Genomic DNA, 25,502 nt, shown 5'->3' with positions numbered 1-25,502 from the left:
ACATATATCCATATATCCATATATCCATATATCCAGATATTCAGATATCCATATATCCATATATACAGATATACAGATATACATATATACAGATATCCAGATATCCAGATATACATATATCCAGATATACATATATCCAGATATACATATATCTAGATATACATATATATCCATATATCCATATATTCAGATATCCAGATATCCATGTATATACATATATACACATATATACATACATATATACACACACATATATACATATATGCAAATATACATATATGCAAATATACAGATATGCATATATACATATATAAATATATACATGTAAACATGTATATACATATACATATATACATATATATGAATATACACATATACATATATACATATATATATACACATATACACATATACATATATACATATATATACATGTATACATGTATACATATATACATATATACATATATACATGTATACATATTTACATGTATACATCATATATACATGTATACATGTATATATGTATACATCATATATACATATATATATACATATATACATCATATATACATATATAGATATACAACATATATATATATACATATATACATGTATACATATATACATGTATACATCATATATACATGTATATATTTATAATCATATATACATATATACATATATATACATATATATCATATACAACATATATACATATACAACATATATACATATATACATATATACATGTATACATGTATACATATATACATATATACACATATACATACATGCATACAACATATATACATATATACATATATACATGTATACATGTATACATCATATATACATACATACATACATACATACAACATATATACATATATACATATATACATGTATACATGTATACATCATATATACATACATACATACAACATATATACATATATACATATATACATGTATACATGTATACATCATATATACATGTATATATGTATAATCATATATACATATATATACATATATATACATATATATCATATACAACATATATACATATACAACATATATACATATATACATATATACATGTATACATATATACATACATACATATATACCTATATACACATATACCTATATACACATATACACATATACACATATACACATATATACATACATACATATATACATACATATATACATATATACACATATACATACATACATACACACATACATACATACACACATACATACATACACACATACACACATACACACATACACACACACACACATACGTACACACATACACACATACACACATACACACATACATACATACACACATACATACATACACACATACACACATACACACATACATACACATACACATATACATAGATATGGTCTTCCCTTTTCATATCTATTTTTCCAAACATTCTTCTTCTCCACAAATTCTTATGTTTCTTAATGTTTTGTTGACATTTTAAATATTTCTCCAAAATGTCTTAAAATAAATCTCTTATAACAGATTTTTAGTTAGATGTCCATTGTAGCTGCTTATATTACGAATAATAATTATGTTCCTCAAAAACCTGTTTGCAGGAGAAGGTATTAACATAGCTTCTGAGAACTTGCCACCAGGTGGTTCTGACTTGTAAATAAAGATGCCAGCAGCCAGTAGCTTGGGAGGACAGAGACAGGTGGGATTTTAGGATTTCCCATGCTTGGGACCAGTAGGAAGCAGAACAAGGAGAGATTCCTTGATGCTTTAGGAGACTGGAGAGAGGAGAGACACATAGCCACTATGGGGCAGACAAGCAAAGAGAGCATCCTGGGCTTGGGGCAAAGAAAACATGGCCCAGACAGCTGACTAATTGGAGTTAAGAGTAGCTAAGATGGAAAATAGAAAATAGTAAGTAGTAACTCAGAATCATCAGAGGGAGATACATTCTAGCAGTATTTAAGTTATGTAGACACCTAGCTATTGTGCTGCTTATGACATTTTGAAATGTAAAGGCTGTGTGTGTCTCACATTTCGGGGCATCAACCATTGTTGCAGGTAGCAACTCTGTGCTGGGATGTATTAATAAATGTGAATATCACAGTCTATTATCTGTTTCTTCATGTCTAAAGAGAATTTAGGGTAAAAGATACTTGCCAGTAATTTAAATTAGAGCAACTGAAGAGCCCTTACTCACTGGCATGAGATATGTCTTTGCTCTTATACGTGCAATCTCTGTTGCTTGTGTGAAACCATATACAAAGATTATCCCATCCAAACAGTGCATTTTAAAGTTATAGCACAGAAATGAGATCTCAGAGTGAATAGCATGGCTTCGAGTATGACAGTGTAATATGATCAAAGGATATTTATTAATTATTTGAAAATTGTATACAAAATATTTTGACTCTATCAGCCTACCTATCCAGACTCATCTCAGTCCCACTACCCATTCCATATTCACCCAAGCAGAATTTGTGATGACTGTATAGTCTTGGGTTTGTGGACATTTGGTGGAGCACAGAATATATACCAGTTGATACTCCCTTAACAACAACTGACTCCTGTCTCTTCTCTCAACAGCTGTCAAATACCCAATAATTCTTCAACTAAGGGCAAACTTCATGACCACCAATCTCACCCTTCCTTTCTGGGATTTCATCTATCTTGAGCTTGCACAGGTCTTATGCATGCCATAGTGGCTGCATGCTCATATGTGAAACTTCTATTTTGTGTCGAGAACCTTATTCTGTTTTAGTCACTCACTACCTTTAGCTCTTACAATCTTTTCACTCATTCCTGTGATGATATCCGAGGCTTGAAAGGTATACTGTAGGATTATGGACTCCACATCCACTCTGCCACAGGACACAGCTGCTCAAGGAGGAGGCGAGACACAGAAGTTAACTTCACTAACCCCACACTGTTGCAGGGTGGTTATTGGGCCATAGGAAAGTTTCAGGACACCACTCTGGTGATGGGAAAGCACAGTCTGAGCCATGGGACAGTCAGAACTAGTTTGGGGATCCCTGAGCATGTGAAGAGGCAGGGGCAGTCTGGTTCTCTGGCTCTTGGACACCCAGGTGCTGAAAGGAGGGCAGAAGAGCTGAAAACTGAGTGGGGGCCCACTGTTGAATCTAGGCTGGGACCTGGGGGAAAGGAGGGGAGCTCCAGCTGGTCCTGTGGGGTCAAGGGGAGTCCTTGACATGATGGTTGCAAGCTTGGCTTGGACTTGGTGGCAGCCTTCTATGGGAGATTAGACAGCTGCTCTATAGACCAAAGCCTTCTCCATGGTTCCCCACAGCGGGTCCAGATGAAAAGAGGCAGTCCATGGTTTGAAGCCGTTTATTGTCATGGCAGAAAGTGGATGAGTAAAACCATACCCCACTTCTCAGGGTAGGCCTGAGGCTAAATACCTTTTGCAGGGAGGAATCTTTGGGAATGGAAGCTTATTGGCTTTCCATTCAGGCCTCTAGGTATTTCATTAAAATGGAGATCTGTCTTGAGCCTACTTGACTACAGGTCATGTCCTTTACATGTAGAGGGGCTTAGAGCATTGCCCTTATGTGACTGATGGCCACAAATTTATGGAGGTCTGTGGCTGGTGACAGGGGACTGGTGCCTGGGAACAGGCAAAATACCTACGGTTCCTTCAAAGTCTCTGGGGTTTCAAGCCTTAGTTCAACTCTATGGTCCCAAACTAGATATCACATTAAGAATGGACATTCTGAAGTCTCTTATTCTCTGCACCTTCATTAGAGTGTTTCTCCATGTTAATTGTCATCTACTACAAAAAGAAACTCCTCTGAAGAAGGTTGAAGATACACTAATACATGGGTATAATTCATTAGGTACTACTATGTCCACTTAGCAGAATAATAGTAGGTTCTTTCCTAGGAAGGGCTATGACTTATATAGCCATATTTTCTTCATCCTGGTAATGATGCTATCTTATGGAATGGCCATCAGATACAGTCAGAATGTGTTTGGTTACTACTACAACATGCATGCATTTTTGCACCTATGCTCATATCTAAAAGGTCATTTGTTATTTATTATAGCTTAGAAGATTGACAGCTAAGAAAAATTTCTGTTTTTTTCTCTCTGTAATAATATGTAAAGCATCTTCCACCACCATAAATGCTTACCATTAGAAAATTTCAAAATTAACACCAACATAATTTCTCCATGTTCTATATTTCAAATATATGATGTCTTCAATAATAGGGTGTTATTGTCACGTTCTGAGGGGGTAAGGGAGAACAATAGAAACAGTGTATAATGTTTGGGGATTTATAGGGTCTCACTTCCCAGGAAATCTAAAAGTTGTAACTCATTCCTGGTAATGGGATCTTCATTTTCTAGACTGTGTTGTGTCTGTAGTAGGGACTGTTTTATTTTATTAAAGTATTACTCCAGCTAAATGCGTTTTAAATACTTTTAGAAGCTTCTACAGTAGTAGGCAGAATTTAACATTTGAAAAGATTTTTAGTGTTACTTATCTCATGTTCCCCTTTCTACCCCATTTGGTTCTGTTTAGCCATTCATGCCACTGTGTGCTAGCTCAAAAACCTTGAAATCCCACACCTTGACAAGAAGTCCTCCTGACATCTATGGGCATTCAAAATTAATTCACCTATGTATCTAAAGACTAAAAGTTGACATCCAAAGATAGGAGGAAACATGATGCATTTTGTTTCTGAGTGCTGGGTTACATCACTCAGAATTATTGTTTCTTATTCCGCCAATTTATATGTCCATTATGTAGAAAATGCCTTTGGAAAAATCCATAATGAAGGTTCTGAAGAAATAAGGGATACAGGACAGGGTCCATGTCTCAACATATGAAGTGTGATACACACCAAGTCTATTGGCAGTATCATGCTAAACAGAGAAATAACCCCAATGTATTTGTAAAATCAGAAACAAGACAAGAAGGGTCCCTTTTTCTCCTCATGTACAATACAGCACTTGAAGCCTTAGTTGACCTTTATGACAAGTGAAGGATATACAGAGATACAAATAAGAGAAGAAGTTAAAAATCTTAATTTTCATATATAATTCTATACATAAAATACTCTAATGACTCCACCAGGAAATTCCTCCAACTGCTAGACACATTCTGCAAAGGAGCACAATACAAAAGAAAGACAGAAATATCAACACCTTCTCTATATCCACAGGACAAGTGTTCTGAGAAGAAAATCGGGAAAATGATACCATTTATAATAGCATTGAAAAATTGAATAAATGTAATGAAGAAATGAAAATTTTAGACTGAAAAAAGAAATGAAAGAAGATATTGGAAGATGGCAAGAGCTCTCATGTTGAAAAGACCATCTTACCAAAAGCAATCTAAAGGTTCACTACAATACTCAATAAAAATCCTGTCTTGATATTATATATCCCATGCATACCCATTTGGAAAAACTGGTCAAGGGAATTGTGAGTTTGTTGTGTTATTCTCCTGATCAATTAAAATTCCAGTGTTTCTGAGAAATGAATATTTTGGCTTACACAGGTCCATATTGTCCATATATTCTTGCCCTACAACTACTTAATCCTGCTTTTATCTTACATTGGTCTGATTTTGTTTTACTTCTTCTTTTTATTTTTATAAATTCTAAGACTAAAATTATAACATCTAAAATTGAGGTAATTTTTATTTCAAGAGAATGTAATGTAATCAAAAGACCTACTGATGTTTCTAGTTAATTTATTTAATTAACATATTAAAACATTAAAGGTTATTTCGTGATAATTTTGTATTATTTATTTTATATTAATGGATGTTTTGCCTTCATACATGTCTGTGCACCTCATGCATGCCTGGTGCTTACAGATCCAGAAGAATTTGTCAGGTTCTGTAACCAGAAGTATTGGAGTTATAGATGGTAAGGAGCCACTGAGTAGATTCTGGGATTTAAACCTCTGGAATAGCAGCCAGTGCTCTTAAACACTGGGCCATTGTAATAGTTTTCAATAGGCACCAAAAAATTATTTTTCAGTCATTCTATAAATTATTTAATAAGTTATTCATGTGAATAATTGAATAAGATACATACTTCTAAACTAAACCATCTTTTGACACGGTACCTTATCTTGTAATAAAAATAGGAATAACCATTATCAAATCTTTCATTTGCTGATTTTTTAATTAGATATTTTCTTTATTTACATTTCAAATGTTATCCTCTTTCCTAGTTTCCCCTCTAAAAAACACCTATCCCTTCCCCCTTCCCCCTGCTCACCAACCCACCCACTCCTGCTTCCTGGTCCTGGCAATCCCCTATACTGGGGCAAAAAGGGCCTCTGGTCCATTGATGACTGATTAGGTCATTCTCTGCTACATATGTAGCTAGAGACAGGAGTCCCACCATATGTTTTCTTTGGTTGGTGGTTAGTTCCAGGGAGCTCTGGAGCTACTGGTTTCATATTGTTGCTGATAAGATGATTATTTCTGAATAGCTTCAAAAACATGTGTTGCCATCTTTAATACAGGACAGAGTTTCTTTATGGCATAATTTACCCAAACTGTTTATATATATTCTGCCTCATATATATATATATATATATATATATATATATATATATATATATGCAAACTTTTATGCCTCACTCAGTACAGGGGAACACCAGGGCCAATAATTGGGAATGAGTGGGGGTAGGGGAGTGTGGGGGGAGGGTATGGGGGACTTTTGGGGTAGCACTGGAAATGTAATTGAAGAAAATACCTAATTAAAATAAAATAAAAAAAATACAATAAAGTTTGCACGACCAATGGGCCTCTCTTTCCACTGATGGCCGACTAGGCCATCTTCTGATACATATGCAGCTAGAGACAGGAGCTCTGTGGGTACTGGCTACTTTCGGCACTTTGTCCTCAGAGCAGTTTCTGGTCACTAATTTTGTTTTCCCAGCCCTGCACTCATTTCCCCAGTGCACTGGCATTATTGTGTGTTTCCATAAGCTTTTGATTCAAATATATTTGATAATCCTTGGTTTCAGTAATTATTTTTGTTCCTCTCTTCCCTTGTATTCATATCAAGAGCTCATGATGAGAGGACAATTTAAAAAAAAAAAAAAAGAATTAAAGTGCTAAAAGGCCGAGTTGCAAAATGCATAATGTTATTCAGATGGAAGACCACAAAGCAGGATAGAGAAAGCCTTGTAAAACCTGTGTTTTTTGTAGCGTTATTTTTAATGTAAATTGGTAGTTACATGAATGAGCTGGAAGCAATTATTTGAAAGCTTGTGGTTATGTTTAGGGCCTTAAAGTCACAGTTCTTTTAGGACTAGTAGGTACATGTGATGCTGCCCATTCTACTTCAACAAATGTTCCTGTTCTATAGGAACAACATTAATATCATTTAAATCCCATTAATATGAACATTTCATTTATGCAGCTATAAGCATGGCCCTCCTACTTAACCTCATAGATGGAATCCATTCTGTCTCTGTGTATCTCTCTCTCTCTCTCTCTTCTGTCTCTTTCCCCCCACCGCCGTGTGTGTGTGTGTGTGTGTGTGTGTGTGTGTGTGTGTGTGTGTGATTGTCTATGCATATGTTCATCTGGTTGTTTTTCATTATATACTCAGGAAACTGACTTTTATCTACAATAAACTATGGGCACATGTTGGAAATAAATCATATCTTTTAGATTCTTACTTGATTTTATAAACATGTATTTTGATTTTGGAGAGATCTCAAAGGTCTGAAACATGAAAGCTGAATAGAAGCACATGGCTACTGGTTCAGGATGGTTGATCATTTGTTGCAAGACCTCCTGTCTCAACACTATTAGTCTAAATAATTAGAATCTGACAGTCTAAGCATGCTGAATAGCAAAGTTTAATTATAAATGTGAGCAAGCAATGGACATTTTAAAATCTGTAATTAAATATGCTCCGTAGGACAAAGTTTTTAAAAATATGGCTTAAAGGCTAAAAACATTTCTTAAAATCAATTTCTAAGCACATGGATATATGCAGTTAATACTCAACAGACCATCTCAGAGGCAGAGGAGGACAGGGTGGGCAGAGGAACTCTGCAACAGGGCACCAGAAGGGGGGCAACTTTTGGGATATAAAAAAATAAATAATTAACTTAAAACCTCAAAAGACAATAAATGATAAATTAAACTTCATGTTTTATACCCATCTCTTCTTAAACACAAGTTTTCTAAAATCTTACAATTTATTAGGAGATTCAAGTTGCCTAAGGTGATCAACTGATCAACTGCTGCATTTGCTTTTTTGTTAAGGCCCCACTGCCCCTGTTGCGCCCAATTGTTTCAGAGTAACAAGATCCTGCAGCACAATGTTGCAATCTTATATTCAGTTCATGTAATAAACATGTTTAGTTCTTATCACATACATACAATTAGTAAAATTCCAGAGATGGAATTTCAAGTGGTTCTGTGTTTTTAATTGCCGTATTTTTAGAAGGGTGATTTGCCTTTTACCTTCATTGAAGGTAAGATTTACCACCCTCCTTGTTCATGTCACTCCACGAATAATGTCACAATACTGGGATAAATATAACAACAATTTTAGTAGAGTTTTGTGCTGTCTTAAAACATTAAATATGTGGTTATTTATGTGACCCACTTTTTATTACCCTACCTAAATAAACCTATGTTATAAAGTAGTTACATGTGAATATTCACAACGCTGTAATTCATAAGCCAGATATTATAAATATTCCAAAATAACCATCAATTAATGAATATAGAAACAAAAACTGGTTAGCCTATATTTTGGATTCACAACCAGGTGATTTCATCAGGCCAAGTATAGAATTGGAATTTAACTTAAGAAAGCACAAGGAAATATCTGGGGTTAAGGAAGGATCCCAGTGTTAGACTGTGGTGGAATGCAAACCTGCATAAAATCACTGAGAATTTTCATACTGTACACTTAAAGCGATATCATGTTAGCTGTTCATAAAAAATATTTTATAATAAGTTCCAACCAACTAAGAGGGAAGTTTAAGACATCTTTAAATAGACTTTACTATTAAACTGAAGAAATAATGTTTTGGTGTATAAACTGTGTGTTCTAATTATAAAGTTTTATGTTTAATGGATTTTTGAGAACTAAAATAAGAGTATTAGCCACTCCACTGTGTCAGGAAGAGGAGAATTGATTTATGCATTTGGGTTAAAATGATTATTTAAGAAGATATTGAAATATAATTCTGCTGAAACTTGATGCACTATTTGATCAAATCATCATACTGTTGGCAGTTGTTTTGCCATAAAATCCAATATCTTATAGATATACTCATCTATATATTCTTTTGAAATGTTTATTCATTTCATTTTCACTGGTAAAAATAGAAAATAAGCACATAAAGAATTAAGATATAAAAATTAATTCATAGAAGTTGCAAAGATGGCTGAGAAGATAAGAGTACACATTGTGCAGAAGATCTCTGTTTCTTTTCCAGCATCTTGCTCTGTAGTTCACAACTTGACACATCTGAGCTCCATAGAATCCGCACTCTACTCTAGTCTCTGCCTGAATTGCACAAACATGAACAAGCCCACATAGATAAACATCTGTATTCACAAATAAACTTAATAGACTATTTAAAAAGACCTTCTTTTGTTTGCCATTTTAAACATGTCTATATTTAGCTGGAGGCAGTGGTTTATATGACAAAATGATATACATGTCCATTTTATAAGTCTAACTATATTCTTTATATATTTTTGAAAACTCTATGTCACAGCCTTTATTCTATTTTTCTGATTAATAAAATTAAAAAAGAATACTAAAATACTCTCTTCTTTTTGTGTCTTATTAATTTTTTATTATTACTCTTATTTTTTACAGTCCAGAAGCTGGAAATAACCCAGATGTCCCATAAAAGAAGAATGGATACAGAAAATGTGGTTCATTTACACAATGGAACGAATGAGGGCATCATGAGTCTTGCAGGCTAATGGATGAAATTAAAAAATAACATCCTGAGTGAGGTAACTCAAATGTTTTCTAACTTTCTGCAATAAATCCTCTAGGGACTCTATGAAATACAACAGAAGCACATGTGACCCTCTGAGATTTTACCATGCAATTTGCATAAAACTATCCTGTGAACACTCTGAGCATGAACACTAAGGCAAGTGTCAAACAAACTTTAATTTAGGAACTGCAGCCAATTTTAACTACAAATCAAAATGCACTCAAAAAATGAGAACTGTGTCAAAAATACAGTTACAAATATGAAAATAGTGGTCAGTGGTGACTAATAAGCAGCCACCTCACTTTTTATCAGTAATGTCAGTATATGTAAACCAAGAATATTGTCAGAAAGATAATTTGCATGAGCTTCCACAGCACATGCAAAGTATAACCAAAACAATTAATTTTTTTAGAATATAGACTTGCCAGCAAAATTCAGACTAGGCACTGGTGTAACTCAAAACAAGATGAAGTTCCTCTTCACGAATCCCTAGAGGCACAAGTGTCTACAAACTATGAATAGGTGTGGTTACAATACAGCTTTCTATTTTGGCCTTTAAATGTTTTTAATTGCAAACCTCTCTTCTAGCAAATGTGAACCACCTGGTAGCTTAAATTATGGCTTGTCACCACTATTGTAAAACAACACATTTATCTTGAACTAACATTTAGAACATCTAAAGGAAGAGCTTTTCTCCCACATGAATACATTGTTCAAGTATTTTAAGGGAGTTTGTTTTTCGTTTTTGTTTATTGTTGTTGCTAAGACTTATTTGGTTAATTAACCATATATTTTCTTTGTTGGAAAGAAATCCTCGCTGATGTATGGGGAACTTCCTCTGTTATACTTGGTCCACCTGGCTTTTCTCTCACATTTTATCATCCAGTCATGTTTCTACTATAACAAATGGAATATAGATTATGCCTAAAATACATTTTTTCTATGATCTCCAGACAGTAGAAAATACAATGATAGCCAAGCTTTGCACATATTTAATTTCAAACTGCTGTCATTGGGCATTGGAAATGTGAAAATTTACAGACATCTTATGTCAATCAGACATGACTTATACCTAATGTTATTTTTTTATTTTTCATTTTATTCTCCATTCCCTAATTTATTTATTCATTTCATGTCCAGATCACCGCCCCCATCTTGTCACAGAGTCCCTCCCCCATCCTCATCACCTTATTCCCTGAGATGGTTGGGGCCCCCTGGGTATCCCACACCCTGGCAGATCCAAATATAGAATAATTGTTCTGAATGATAATTTAGAATTTGAGTTGGCTTGGTTCTATTTGAGATTTAAGATATAATATTATTATTTTATCTTTTTATTGGGTAGTTTATTTACATTTCAAATTTTATCCCCTTTTCCTGCTTTTCCTCCTCCTGGAAACATCCTATCCTGTCCTCCCTACTCCTCCTTCTATGATGATTTTCCTCCATCCACCCACCTACGCCCACCTCCCTGTCCTCGATTCCGCTAAACTGGGGAATCTATCAAGCCTTCATAGGAACAAGGACCTCTCCTCCTCCTGATGCATGACAAGGCCATCCTCTGCTACATATTCAGCTGGAGCCGTGTGTACCCCTTTGTTGAAGGCTTAGTCACTGGGAGCTCTGGGGGTCTGGTTGGTTGATATTGTTGTTCTTCCTATGGGGTTGCAAACCCCTTCAACTCCATCAGTCCTTTCTTTAACTCCACTATTGGGGATCCCATGCTCAGATAAATGGTTGCTTGCAAGCATCCACATCTGTATCAGTAAATCAGGCTCCTATCAGCAAGCACTTCTTGGAATCCATAATAGTGTTGGGGTTTGGTAACTATATATGGGATGAATTTCCAGGTGGTTCAGACTCTGGATGGCCTTTCCTTCAGTCTCTGCTCTACACTTTATTTCCATATTTGTTCCTGTAAGTATTTTGTTCTCCTTTTAAGAAGGATCAAAGCACCCACACTTTGGTCTTCCTTCTTCTTGAGCTTCATGTGGTCCATGAATTGTATCTTGGTTATTTGGAGCTTTTGGGCTAATATCCACTTATCAGTGAGTGCATACCATGTGTATTCTTTTGCAATAGGGTTTTCTCACTCAGGATGATATTTTCTAGTTAGATCCATTTACCTAAGAATTTCATGAATTCACCATTTTTAATAGCTGTGTAGTAATCCATTGTGTAAATGCGCCATATTTTCTGTTTCCATGCTTCTGTTGAAGGACATCTGGGTTCTTTCCATCTCCTGGCTATTATAAAGAAGGCTGATATGAACATAGTAGAGCATGTATCCTTATTACATGTTGGAGCAGCTTTTGGGTATATGCCCACGAGTGGTATAGCTGATTTCTCAGGTAGAATTAAGTCCAATTTTCTGAGAAACCACCAAACTGATTTCCAGAGTGGTTGTACCAGCTTGCATTCACACCAGCAGTAGAGGAGCGTTCCTCTTTCTCCATATTCTCACTGGCATCTGCTGTCACCTGTTTTATTTTAGCCATTCTGACTGGTGTGAGGTGGAATCACAGGGTTGTTTTGATTTGCATTTCCCTGATGATTATAGATGTTGAACATTTCTTTAGGTGCTTCTTAGCCATTCAATATTTCTCAATGGAAAATTCTTTGTTTACCTATGTACCCCATTTTTTATAGTGTTCTTTGATTCTCTGGAGTCTAACTTCTTGAGTTCTTTATATATATTTGATATAAGCCCTCCATCAGATGTAATATTGGTAAAGAACTTTTCCCAATTTGTTGGTTGCCTTTTGTCCTATTGACAGTGTTCTTTGCCTTACAGAAGCTTTGCAATTTTATGAGGTTCTATTTAACCATTTTTGATCTTACAGCACAAGCCATTGGTGTTCTGTTCAGGAATTTTTCCCTACGCCCATATGTTCAAGTCTCTTCCTCATTTTCTCCTCTATAACTTTCAGTGTCTTTGGTTTTATGTGGATGTCCTTGATACACTTGGACTTGACCTTTGTACAAGGAGATAAGAATGGGTCTATTTGCATTCTTCTACATGCTGAACCAGCACCATTTTAAAAAAATTCTGCCCTTTTCCTAGTGGATGGTTTTTAGCTCCTTTGTGTGTGGGTTCATTTTTGGGTCTTCAGTTCTATTCCATTGATCTTCCTGACTATCTCAGTACCAATACCATGCAGTGTTTTTGTTTGTTTGTTTGTTTTTTGTTTTTATCACTATTGTTCTGTAATACAGCTTGAGGTCAGGGATAGTGATTCCCCCAGAAGTTCTTTTATTGCTGAGAATACTTTTCTCAATTCTGCGTTTTATTTTTTTGTTATTCCAAATAAATTTGCTCTTTCTAACTCTATGGAGAATTATTTGGAATTTTGATGGGAATTGCATTGAATCTGTAGAATGCTTTCAGCAAGATGGCCATTTTTATTTTATCAATCCTGCCAATCCACGAGCATGGGAGATCTTTCCTTCTTCTGAGCTCTTCCTCAATTTCTTTCTTCAGAGATTTGAAGTCCTTGTCATACAGATCTTTCACTTGCTTGCTTAGTTAGAGTCAGAACAAGTTATGTAATATTATTTGTGACTATTGTGAAGGATATCATTTCCCTAATTTCTTTCTCAGCCTCTTTAATAGAGGAAGGCTACTGATTGGTTTGAGTTAATTTTATATCTGGCCTCTTTGCTGAAGTTGTTTATCAGCTTTAGGAGTTTTCTAGTGGAATTTTTATTGTTACTTAAGTACACCATCATATCATCTGCAAATAGTGATATTTTGACTTTTTACTTTCCAGTTTGGATCCCTTTTATCTCCTTTTGTTGTCTAATTGCTCTAGCTAGAACTTTGAGTACTATATTGATTAGGTAGGGAGAGAGTGTCTAGTCCCTGATTTTAGTGGGATTGCTTCAAGTTTCTCTCCATTTAGTTTGATGTTGGCTACTGGTTTGCTGTATATTGCTTTTACTATGTTTAGGTATTTTCTTTCCAAGACTTTTAGCATAAAGGGATGCTAAATTTTGTCAAATGCTTTTTCATCATCTAATGAAATGATCATGTGTTTTTTTTTTTCCTTTGAGTTTATTTATGTAGTCCACTATGTTGATGGATTTCCATATATTAAACCATCCCTGCATCCCTGGGATGAAGTCTACTTGATCATGGTGAATGACTGTTTTGATGAGTTCTTTGTTTCAGTTGGCAAGAATTTTATTGAATATTTTTCCATCAATGTTCATAAGGGAGATTGGTCTGAAGTTTATTTTCTTTGGACTTTGTGTGGTTTAGGTATAAGCATAATTGTGGCTTTGTAGAAAGAACTGAGTAGTGTTCCTTCTGTTTCTATTTAGTTTGAAAAGTATTGGTATTAGGTCTTCTTTAAAGGTCTGATAGAACTCTCCACTAAAGCCATCTGGCCCTGGGCTTTTGTTTTTGTTTTTGTTTCTGTTTTTGTTGTTGTTTTTGTTGTGTTTGGTTAGAAGACTATTAATGACTACTTCTATTTCTTTAGGGGCTATGGGACTGTTTATAGGGTTTATCTGCTCCTGTTTTAACTTTAGCAGCTGGTATGTGTCTAGAAAAATTTCTATTTCATCCAGATTTCCAATTTGTTGAGTATAAACTTTTGCCATAAGGATCTGATGATTTTTTGGATTTCCATGGTTTCTGTTGTCATGTCTCTATTTTCATTTCTGATTTTATTAATTTGGAAATTCTCTCTGTGTCCTCTGGTTAGTCCCGCTAAGGGTTTATCTATTTTGTTGATTTTCTCAAAGGAATGGCTTCTTTATTTTTTTTATTTTTATTTTTTTTTTTGCTTATAGTTTTACTGTACATTTATTTTTAAAGAAAAAGAATAACAAAAGCCAGAAAAATACAAGTTGTCCCAACAAATAATTTCAAATCTTTGTCATGACTGATATTATAACCTTCTACATAGTTTTTTTTAATTAAAGTTATTTCTATATGCCTTGTATTGTGTGATTTGATTAAATGCACAAACCTTTCGTAAGCTAAAATAAAAATAAGTATTAATAAACTTTTATCTTACAGGGCAGGAAAAAGCCCAAGCAAGCTCTCTATTCCATGCCTATTTGTCAGTGTTCTTATTTTATTACTACTTATTTATGGATTAAGTCTGTACTGTATTCTATCATCTCTTAGCCTACTTCTTCCTTCTTAGACATTATATATATATATATCCATCCATCTATCCTTGGAGTCAAAATCTATACTTCCAGAATATTCTTGACTTACTCTGATTCTGCAGAGGATACAGTGACACTGAAAATAAGAAAAGTAAAACCTTTTTTTTCTAATCCACTTCAGGAGCTCTGTTTGTAGTCAGAGCAGCAGTACACACCAGAAAACTGCTTCTGACTGGACCCTTTCTATGTACCAGGCTACTGGAGAGCTTTATGGTTTTTAGTCTTAAAATAGGAAAAATATAAGTAATTTTCTCTTTAAGAAAATATTAAAATTACATAATGAAATTTAAAAATAATGTAACAGTTGCTTATATTATATATCTGCCTTTTTATTTCCCATAGTCTATCTCACTACTTGTTTTTCCAGGTAGATATTTAACATATATATCCAGAAATACTGCAAATGCCTTCATGTCTTTATTTTTTTGTGTGTGTTATAATTTCTTTTTTTAATTAATTAAAAAATTTATTAGATATTTTATATTACTTACTTTTATAAGTCCAACATGTACTCTAATTAGCCAGTTAATTGCAGGGTGTAGTATCCTAGAATATACTAGTTTGATGGAAAAGTTTCAATAAGTCAAATTTTAGGATCGGGATTACACTTAAAGAGAGTCAAGTTTTAGAGTCTAAGCATATAGTTCACTGATAGATTGAATGCTTCGCATGTGTACTTGCCTTGGTTTCATGCACAGCATACACAAGAATTCAAATTTAATAATTACCAAATCTTAGTATTATATAACATCTTCAAACTTCAAGAGAAGGGTAATCAATTTGTTAAAATTCCTTTAATATTGTCTTCTTTATTGTTGTCAATTTTGTCATTTTTTAATTAGTATATATACTCAGCTTTCCCATTCACAGGAAATTGATATTTTGAAGTCATTCTTGCCAGTTTCAGAGAATGATGGATGTGTCTAAATTGCTTGTGTAAAAATTGTAGATGGTTAAGTAACAAGTAACATTAAAGTGTCTCATATTGTTCTCCTATATTCTGGATGATAGTGTAATGGGACTTCTAAATAAAGTTACAAAGGACACTTATCCCATTGGAACAAGCTAGTAGTATATTGAGATAGTTTAAATCAGACTCTATGCTAATGTTTGTGAGACATTACATATCTCAAACTATTTATGTTATTAAACTATGTTAATTTTATTGTTCATTATTGTTCCTACAAAATAACTATTGAAATATGTATATGGTAGTATATCAGTTTTTAAAAAAATAGACTAGGAAATAATTCGGTAGGTGATTTCCAGGTACATATCACTATGCAAATATTCATGGAAGAAATGATCATCCTCATAACCACTGAGTTTTTCATGGACTTAGAAACAGCCTTTTAGTGCTAGTGTTCTGAAGAACCAAGCAGTACAGTTTCAGAACTTAATTCAAATCTTAACTCTTTTCATTATACATAGTTTCAAATGTGTTTTTCATATATCCTCTTCAACATGCAATGAAGAACCACTCTCTTGAAAAAGCCCTATGATTGTTGCTTAACCAACAATAAGAGAATATATTTCAAACTAATAAACTTGTCTGAAAGTTCCAAGGGATCAAACTAAATGTCTGTTTCATTGAACTAATAATTCCCTTTCAAAGGAGATTAGATGCAAAAATAAAACATATAAACATATGGATATCACAGATTTCCAAAGGTAGGAGCCAATCAGTGGAGTCAGTGGTAATGCAAACCTTGTGAATCCATGAGAAACTGGGTGATGATGGTGCGTGTGTGTGTGTGTGTGTGTGTGTGTGTGTGTGTGTTTAAAAAAGAGCCATGCAAAGTGATAATGACACCCACACTATGATCTATAGACTATCTAACAATCCCTTCTGTTATGCATGAAAAAGACTTGCCTTCAAGCTATTGGTCAAAGACGTCTAAGAAACTCTGAAACAGTATGACCTATTGTCATTTCCTTGGTTTTCTTCCAAATCTTAAAGTGGAGACTCTATTGCCTAAGATACTATATATTTCAGACAGAAAAAAAGTAGGAATTGTGCTAGAACAGTCCTAAAAGCCTCCTTCCTAAGAATAACTTTTACATATATTTGGTAGACACCTACTCTCCTCAGTGCATGGCACAATTACCTAATATTTTTAATCTTGTTTTACTACATAGTTTATGCACTTCTCTATTAAACATTATTGTTTAAATTAATCTTAATATCAGTTTTTATTTGAGAATGCATAGTTCTCCAATACTTGAAGCCCCACAATATGAACTTTGGGATAGTGATCTCCTATAACTGACCACATAGATTCTTTATGATAAATGCTAAAATCACTTTTCAAAAGAAAGAAATATACAAAAAAATCAATGAAAATATACACATTAAAATGTCAACCAAATTAAGAACTATCATCATTATACAATACTTTATCTCACAAATCCTCTTCTCTGTAGACAAGTAAATTCCTCTTGACCAACACTTGGAATAATATTCATTTTATTTGGGATTAATTAAAAGAAGTCAGTAATAATATTGCAAAATGTTTCTCTTTCCTTAAAATATAAGATTTTTCCAAATGCTTTAAACCATTTATACTTAGCAATTTTTCTTGTTTGTATCAAAAACAATTATGTTTCCATAATAAAGGACAATGTGAAAAAATGACATGTTGTCTTTAATCATAATGACAATGTTAAAAGTTGGCTGTAAGTATATACTATCTATGATACTTCCTTTAACTTAACATGTTATATAATTGCAGAATATCGTTTAAAGAAAGTAAACGTCACCTAAGTGTTCATGATTTTAAAACATACATTTCAAAATTGTTATAATTCATGTGTTTGTTTTTTAAGGAAAATGAAGACATAGAAATAGAAAGGGAAATTCGTGAAAACACTACTAATATTACTTTTTAATGTATTGGTTTCTTAATAGTTATGTTTGGGTATGCAAATTTTTGTGTAAACCATATTGAGTGCTTAATCTTACGTATGTGATAGCTGTGTATGTACCTGAAATGATATACATTGAACTCATATATGACAGCATAATACATATGTTCCTTTGATTTGATGCTGAATCTGACATGCTTTTTAATAAATCCTTAGGAAACTCTACTTCAGTGACTAATTATCTTAAACATCTTCATTATTTTCACATAGAACTACATTTATTGCTGAATCCAGTATCTAGTGTTTTAGCTCCCAACAAAGCACTCCCTACTAAAAAGGAACTACGTACTTTGACCTGGTTTAAGACCATATTCTACAACAATATATATCTTTATTAGTTTCATCTTTCTCACATAGACAAATACAAGTACCTGACATTGAAGCAGTCTACATTGTCATGACTCTTACATTTCTCATTGCCATTTCCTTTTATTTAGATGCCTTCTTCCTATTGCCCTGGAAATACTACACCAATACTTATAGTCATCTTTATATCTTCTAGACAACTGAATACATTTCCCTCACCATATGTAATTCTCTTCATTGATCTCTTATAGATCTATATGCTATGAGAGCATTTTTAGTTATATATTAATTTTCTTTGCATCATTACATATAATTTACATGTTAATTATATATATATGTATATTTATACATATATATGTAGATAGATAGATAGATAGATAGATAGATAGATAGATAGATAGTTAGATAGATAAACAGTCGTACTTAAATAAGATATTATCTGTTCTATGATGTCTGCCTTCTTCTCTGTGGAGCATCAGATGCCTCTGTGCCAAACCGAAGCAAGGAAGAAAAAGAAGAGCTGAGACAAATAGGATCCACAGGGATCCACAGGGCTCAGACTGCCTGGGAACACCAGGAGTGTTAGAAAAAAAGTGAGGAAGTTTGAGTTGCCTGCCCATGGTAAGAAACCAAGGTCATGAGTCTCTAGGCAGCTACTGTGGCATCACCACTGCAGGTGTCATCTCTGCCTCTGGCAGTATGATTCTCCCAGCCAGGTGTGCCTAAGATCCAGTGATGAATGCTTCAGAAGAGAGAATTCTTCCCCAAATGTTACAGCTCAGAAAACACAGCCACTCTCAGACAATCCTCAGTTAAACAACTTGTGTGCTTTATTCCACGAGGACAGGGACTATATACACCTTGAAATGTGGGGTGGGATTTAAGGGATAGATGTTTCTCACTGGTTGAGTTTGACATGTGAGTAATGCTTTATTTACATGGGGAAGAACTCTAGATGCTACATTACATGACTGACTGCCAAAGTTCCTTTCAGTGGGGCGTCATGGTTACCTGTTTTAGATCAGGTACAGAAATAGGTAGGGACTGGCTCCACTTCTTCAAGTTTCACATCTCTCAGATTCCCTGGGTCTGAGCTCACTCAGCCTAGCCAATTCTCATGCCTGTCTGGTAGCATGGCCCACTTGCCCTACAATGATCAATTATTCTATGATCTTTTTTACTTTCCTAATGCTTTGTACACAACATAGGCTCAAGGGGCACATGTAATTAAATTTTAAAAAGCTATAATTTACTACTGTATAATGCTTAAAACAAAAAATACATGTAATGGGAAATAAACTTATAAAGAGTTGAGATACTTAAATGCATTGGCTTTTACTTTAAAGTTGATAGGACTAGCTCATTTACTAAAACTAGTAACTAAGAAACTGTATTTATTTGGCAGACAATTAAATCCAACTGAAACACTTGCTTACTTCATGGAATCATAATTTGGATACCATTTAAAAGACAAACTGTTACTGTAGAAAACTGTTTTCTCCCAGGCTGTATTAGCAAGTCTGTCATCATCCATAGGATCCCAAGTCAGCCTTCTAGATCAGGTCTCACCAAGTGCTAAGACTAACATCTGGTTCTGATCCTTAGTCTCTTGGTAATTCTGCATATGTAATAACAAGAACTCAGAGCAGGAGGACATTGTAATAGTCAACAGCTTGAACAGGTAGGGACAAGAAACAAATGAGGTTTTATGTGTTTACTTCATGGAATCATAATTTCAACACCGTTTGACAGACAACTGTCCTTTAGGCAAGTAGGAAATAAATCTCAATCAAGGATAACTGAGGAGAGTAGTAATTTGTTTTCTGTTGTGTTAAAGCAACATGACAAAAATAAAATTGGATATGAAAATGTTTGCTGGAGAATTCTAGCTTGTATCAAGTTGATGAACAACTAACCAGCACAATGGATCAATTTTTAATTTTTGCTCCATACAGAATGAATGGAGGAAAAAAAAAACATCAAAGTTGAGTAGGAGTGGAAAGGAGAATGGAGAGGATAGATTTGGGAAGAGTTAAAGGAGGACTGCATATGTTCAAAATAGACTGTATAAAATTCTCACATAATTAATAAAAATATTGTTATAAAAAACAATTTGCCATAGTGAAATCTTTTTAAGTACTAAATGAACCTCAATGATTTTGGGAAGAACTATTCAAAGACTCCAGCCCCTTGAATCCTTACTATATTACAAATGTAATGTGATAGGGAAAAATGGTTGAAGCATCACAGAATGAAGCCCAATTATAATATTGTCGAACATTCCCCTTCCCTATATCTTACCACAACATCAAAGGTATTGCATATAGTAGCAGGATTTACAGATGAAAGAAGTGTGGGATTTAATTTGATTTAAGGATGTCCTAGGGTGGCCAAGGACATAGAAGAAAAAAGATAAGAACAGTAGAGAACTAATCATTGATATCTATACCTACAACATATTAAAAAAACCTACTCCTATTTATAGAACCTCAAATTTCAAACTACAGTACTTTAAAACTAGTCATATTATACCTGGCTTAAAAAAAAACAACATGTCTTGCTGAAAGATAGTCAAATTGCAGAGGTATTTAGGTTATGAATGCTGGATTTAAAATAACTATGATTACTATGTCAAGGACTTTAATAAAAAGAGCCAAATTAATGCATGCATAATGTAATCAGAGAAGTAAAAATACTAATAATCACAGGAAAATGATCACTATTATCAACAGTATAATAGAAAAAAATGGTTAATAAATACACATGAAGGTCCAATATAATTTGTATTGGAAGTCTACATGGAAGAAACAAAATATTTATCACATCTTGTTAAGTAATACTTAGAGAAAAATATTTTTGAAGACATTGAGAAATAAATGTGTATTATATTTGACTGCTGATTCAACAGCAACATATTAAAATATAACACATTTGATGTTACATGTCAAGATCAACATGACTAATTGCTAATATGCTTTAATCCAACAGCTTTTCAGAATTTACTTTTCTAGGCACACTAAAAACATATCTGACATATATGATAGTTATTATTGATTGTCAATATGGCAGTATCTAGAATCACCTAGAAGTCTAGCCTGGCCATATCTGAAAGGGTTTTATAGATTAGGTTAATTGATGTGGGACAACTGCTTCTAAATGTACATGGTTCCATCTCATTTACTGAGGTCAAGAACTGAATAAAAGGACATGAACAAGAATTCATATTTTTATGCTTCTCATCTGTAGATGCAATGTGATCAGATGCCTCAAATACCTATATTTATGACTTCCCTGCCAGAGTGGACTGTAGCCACCTGTCAAAAGCAAATCTAAATCTGTTCTTTCTAAGGTGCTCTTGCAATGAACTATGTCACAGCAATGGTAAGTGAATAAAAATGTATTCATAATATCCAAGGTAGTTTTAGAATTCTTACAGAAAGTTAAATGTCATCAAGGTCAGCATTCTTGACTTATAGAACAAGAGTTTATAGAAATATAGTACTCGCAATTAACACCCTATAAATATATTACTTTTTTCCTACAAGAAGAGATCCTGATATATGGTTTCCCAACATTCTTAATGTAGATTTTTCCTAACATGAGACATTCTAAGCTACCAAATCAAGTCACTGAGGACAGAGCTGGAAAAGATATCCATCCTTGACTCTCACAAACCCAGCTTGCATATAATATCTTGTCAGATGAGCAAGAACACAGTATTTCTTGTTGAGTTCATGCTTCCAGAAATTGTAGTGAGTAAAGCCACTGATGTATTTCAAAATGATGGACTAAAGTGAACCCAATCATTAAAACACAAGCTGAGGATAAGAACAAAACTGAAAGACCAAGAGATTGAACAAGGAGAAAATAAACAAGTATCTTCTTACTTAGTTAAAGAGATAAAGAATCAAGCAGAGTGTAGGGCAAAGAGATTTAACCAGGACAGTTAAGGAAATTATGGTAGTTTGTTTATTTACAACGTGAAATTTATCTCAAAACAAGAGAACAGCTACTAACAAGAGGAATTGAATTGGTTTTATCAGAAATATATTTCATTTTTTATCACAGAGAAAATCTGCATTAAAAGAATAAATTTAGGAGTTTCCTAACAACACTTCAGGAACTGTTGTGCTATTCCACAATCAAGTCAAGCTTCTTAAAGGTCCATGTCCACTGGTACACACACTTATGCACATACAAGGCCTACTAGGCCATCTTCTGCTATATATGCAACTAGAGACACAAGCTCTGGGGGGCACTGGTTAGTTCATATTGTTGTCCCTCCTATAGGGTTGCAGACCCCTTTAGCAACTTGGGTACTCTCTCTAACTCCTTCATTGAAGGCCCTGTGTTCCATCCAATAGATGACTGTAAGCATCCACTTCTGTACTTGCCAGGCACTGGCATAGCCTCACAAGAAAGAGGTATGTCAGGGTCCTGTCAGCAAAATATTTCTGGCATATGTAATAGTGTCTGCGTTTGGTGGTTGTATATGGGATGGAACCCCAGGTGGGGCAGTCTCTGGATGGTCCTTCCTTCTGTCTCAGCTCTGAACTGTGTCTCAGTAACTCCTTCCATGGGTATTTTGTTCCCCATTCAAAGAAGGAGTGAAGTATCCACACTTTGGTCTTCCTTCTTCTTGTGTGTCACGTGTTTTCAAATTGTATCTTGGATATTCTAAGTTTGTGGGCTAATATCTGCTTATCAGTGAGTGCATATTATGTGTGTTCTTTTGTGATTGTGTTATCTCATGGGATGATATCAACCACTCTGGAAATCAGTCTGGTGGTTTCTCAGAAAATTGGATATCATACTACCTGAAGATCCAGTAATACCTCTCCTGGGCATTTACCCAAAGATGTGCCAACTTGTAATAAGGACACATGCTCCACTATTTTCATAGCAACCTTATTTATAATAGGCAGAAGCTGGAAAGAACCCAGATGTCCCTCAACAGAGGAATAGATAAAAAAAATGTGATACATTTACACAATGGAGTACTACTCAGCAATTAAAAAGAATGAATTCATGAAATTCTTAGGCAAATGGATGCATCTGGAGGACTTGGCCTTTTTTAATTCATGGGGTATTGTATCAACCCTGGGAGGGGGGTCGGATCTATGCTCTATTAAGTTAACACCCCAATCTGCTTAAGAAGGAGCCTATTCTATTCTTTCTGTTGTACCAGATGGGTCAGGCCTGAGCTATGCATGGCAGTTTTCTCACTACAAGTGTTTCAAAGGTTAATGCAATCCTTTGTTACTAGTCCCAAACTTGTCTGTGACTTTGTTATACAGATCACTGATGCTCTCTTATTACCTACTGCTAATGTTGGATTCCAGTCCTTCTTGCTGAACCATTTTTTGCTTCAGCAGTTTCCTAATCTCTTGGCTTAGCATGCCCAGAATATTTTTCTGCTGAAATGGTGATGGAGAATGTGACATAAATTAGTCTACATTGCCACCTTCTCAAAACTCTTCAAGTTCTTTCTCAGTTTGCTTATGCTACAGGATCTGCATGTCTGACATGTCCCCCTCACACACTGGATCTTCAGCATTTCATAGCTGGGATTCAACCCATGGCAACGTTTTGTAATTTTGTTTTCAGGGTCATTAGGATAGGTAAAAAGACCATTTCTATACCCTCTCAACTCATGGGAAGTTCATTGTGTAGGAGCAGCAGGGTCTTCCCTGTAGTTGCTGTAGACAGATAACCATAAGTAAAATTGGACTGTGACTGAGTTCTCATTATTATAACTGAAGAACTCAGGCTTCAGTACATTCTCCTACTTATATCCAGAACCTTGCCTATCCATTAGAGCATCTGTTACAGGCTATAACAAAATGGACTTGGCAGATGAGGTTTCTTTCTTTTACCATGAGCGTACCTAGGAAAAGTCTGATCATTAGAGATATTATAGGGGTCTCTGTGCATTTAACTATCTTGGAAATTAAAGGAATATAGAAATGGATATTTCATTTATCTCTATTTGGATCGTGATAACAGAAATTTGTTTTGTCTAGGTCAGTATATTAATGTCTTAATACTCAATCTGGTAATGTTGGTTGGAGACCAACTCAGGCATATGAGTAGAACCTCATGGATGTGATGAGTGAACATATAGGACAGATGCTATAGAATTTGCTTACTCCCCTTGCTATATATAAACTAGGAAAAAGGCAATTACCAAGAATTCAATCATCCTGCCATGATGACCTTAAAAAATCTAATTTTTAGAAGGATATGAGAAAGAAATGATTCACATTTCAGTTACTGAGTTAATGGTGTTCTGTTGTATTAAACAGAACTGATTAAATGCAGATTATTTTCTAATTTGATAGGAGTAAATAATACACTATTACATTCATGTGCTACTCAATATATGCTAGTTAATCATATATGCAAAAACCACTGTATAGAAAGAATTAGCTCAAGATGTAGGCATTTTATGAGTTATAAAAACTAATTTTTCTGCAGGAGACATCTTGGTTCCTGGACTCCACCAAGACTAGTCTGCACAGGTGAGAGTGTGGACTACAGAAGCTAACAGCTTCTGGGACAGGCGGGAGCCACAAAGCTTCTGAGGCAGTCCCTGTTTCGGGATCTAGATATCCGGGAACCTTCCCTGCCAGAGAAGAGGTGTCTGCCCAGCCCAGGAGGGAGTTGCCGGAGTACCTGAGGGAGCCATCTTAGTCCCTGGAACCCACTGAGAGTAGTCTGCACAGGTGAGAGTGTAGACTACAGAAGGGAACAGCTTTTGGGACAGGTCCTGTTTTGGGCCTTCATTTTCTGCCAGGAGACAAGTCCTAATGACAGATATCTGTGCACCTTCCCTGAAAGAGGAGAGCCTGCCTGCAGAGAGTGCTCTGACCACTGAAACTCAGGAGAGAGCTAGTCTCGAAGGTCTGCTGGTAGAGAATAACAGAATCACGAGAGGAACAAGTTCTAACCAGAGACAACTATAACAACTGACTCCAGAGATTATCAGAGGGTGGAAGGCAGACTTAAGAATCTTACATAAGAAACCAAGACAACTCACCATCATTAGAACACAGCACCCCCACCTCAGCCATTCCTGGGCACCCCAACACAC

The sequence above is a fragment of the Mus caroli genome, chromosome 1 (assembly GCF_900094665.2).
Source record: "Mus caroli chromosome 1, CAROLI_EIJ_v1.1, whole genome shotgun sequence".
Classification (NCBI taxonomy): domain Eukaryota; kingdom Metazoa; phylum Chordata; class Mammalia; order Rodentia; family Muridae; genus Mus; species Mus caroli.
The sequence above is the reverse complement of the archived record's forward strand: the minus strand, read 5'-3'. Positions refer to the sequence as shown.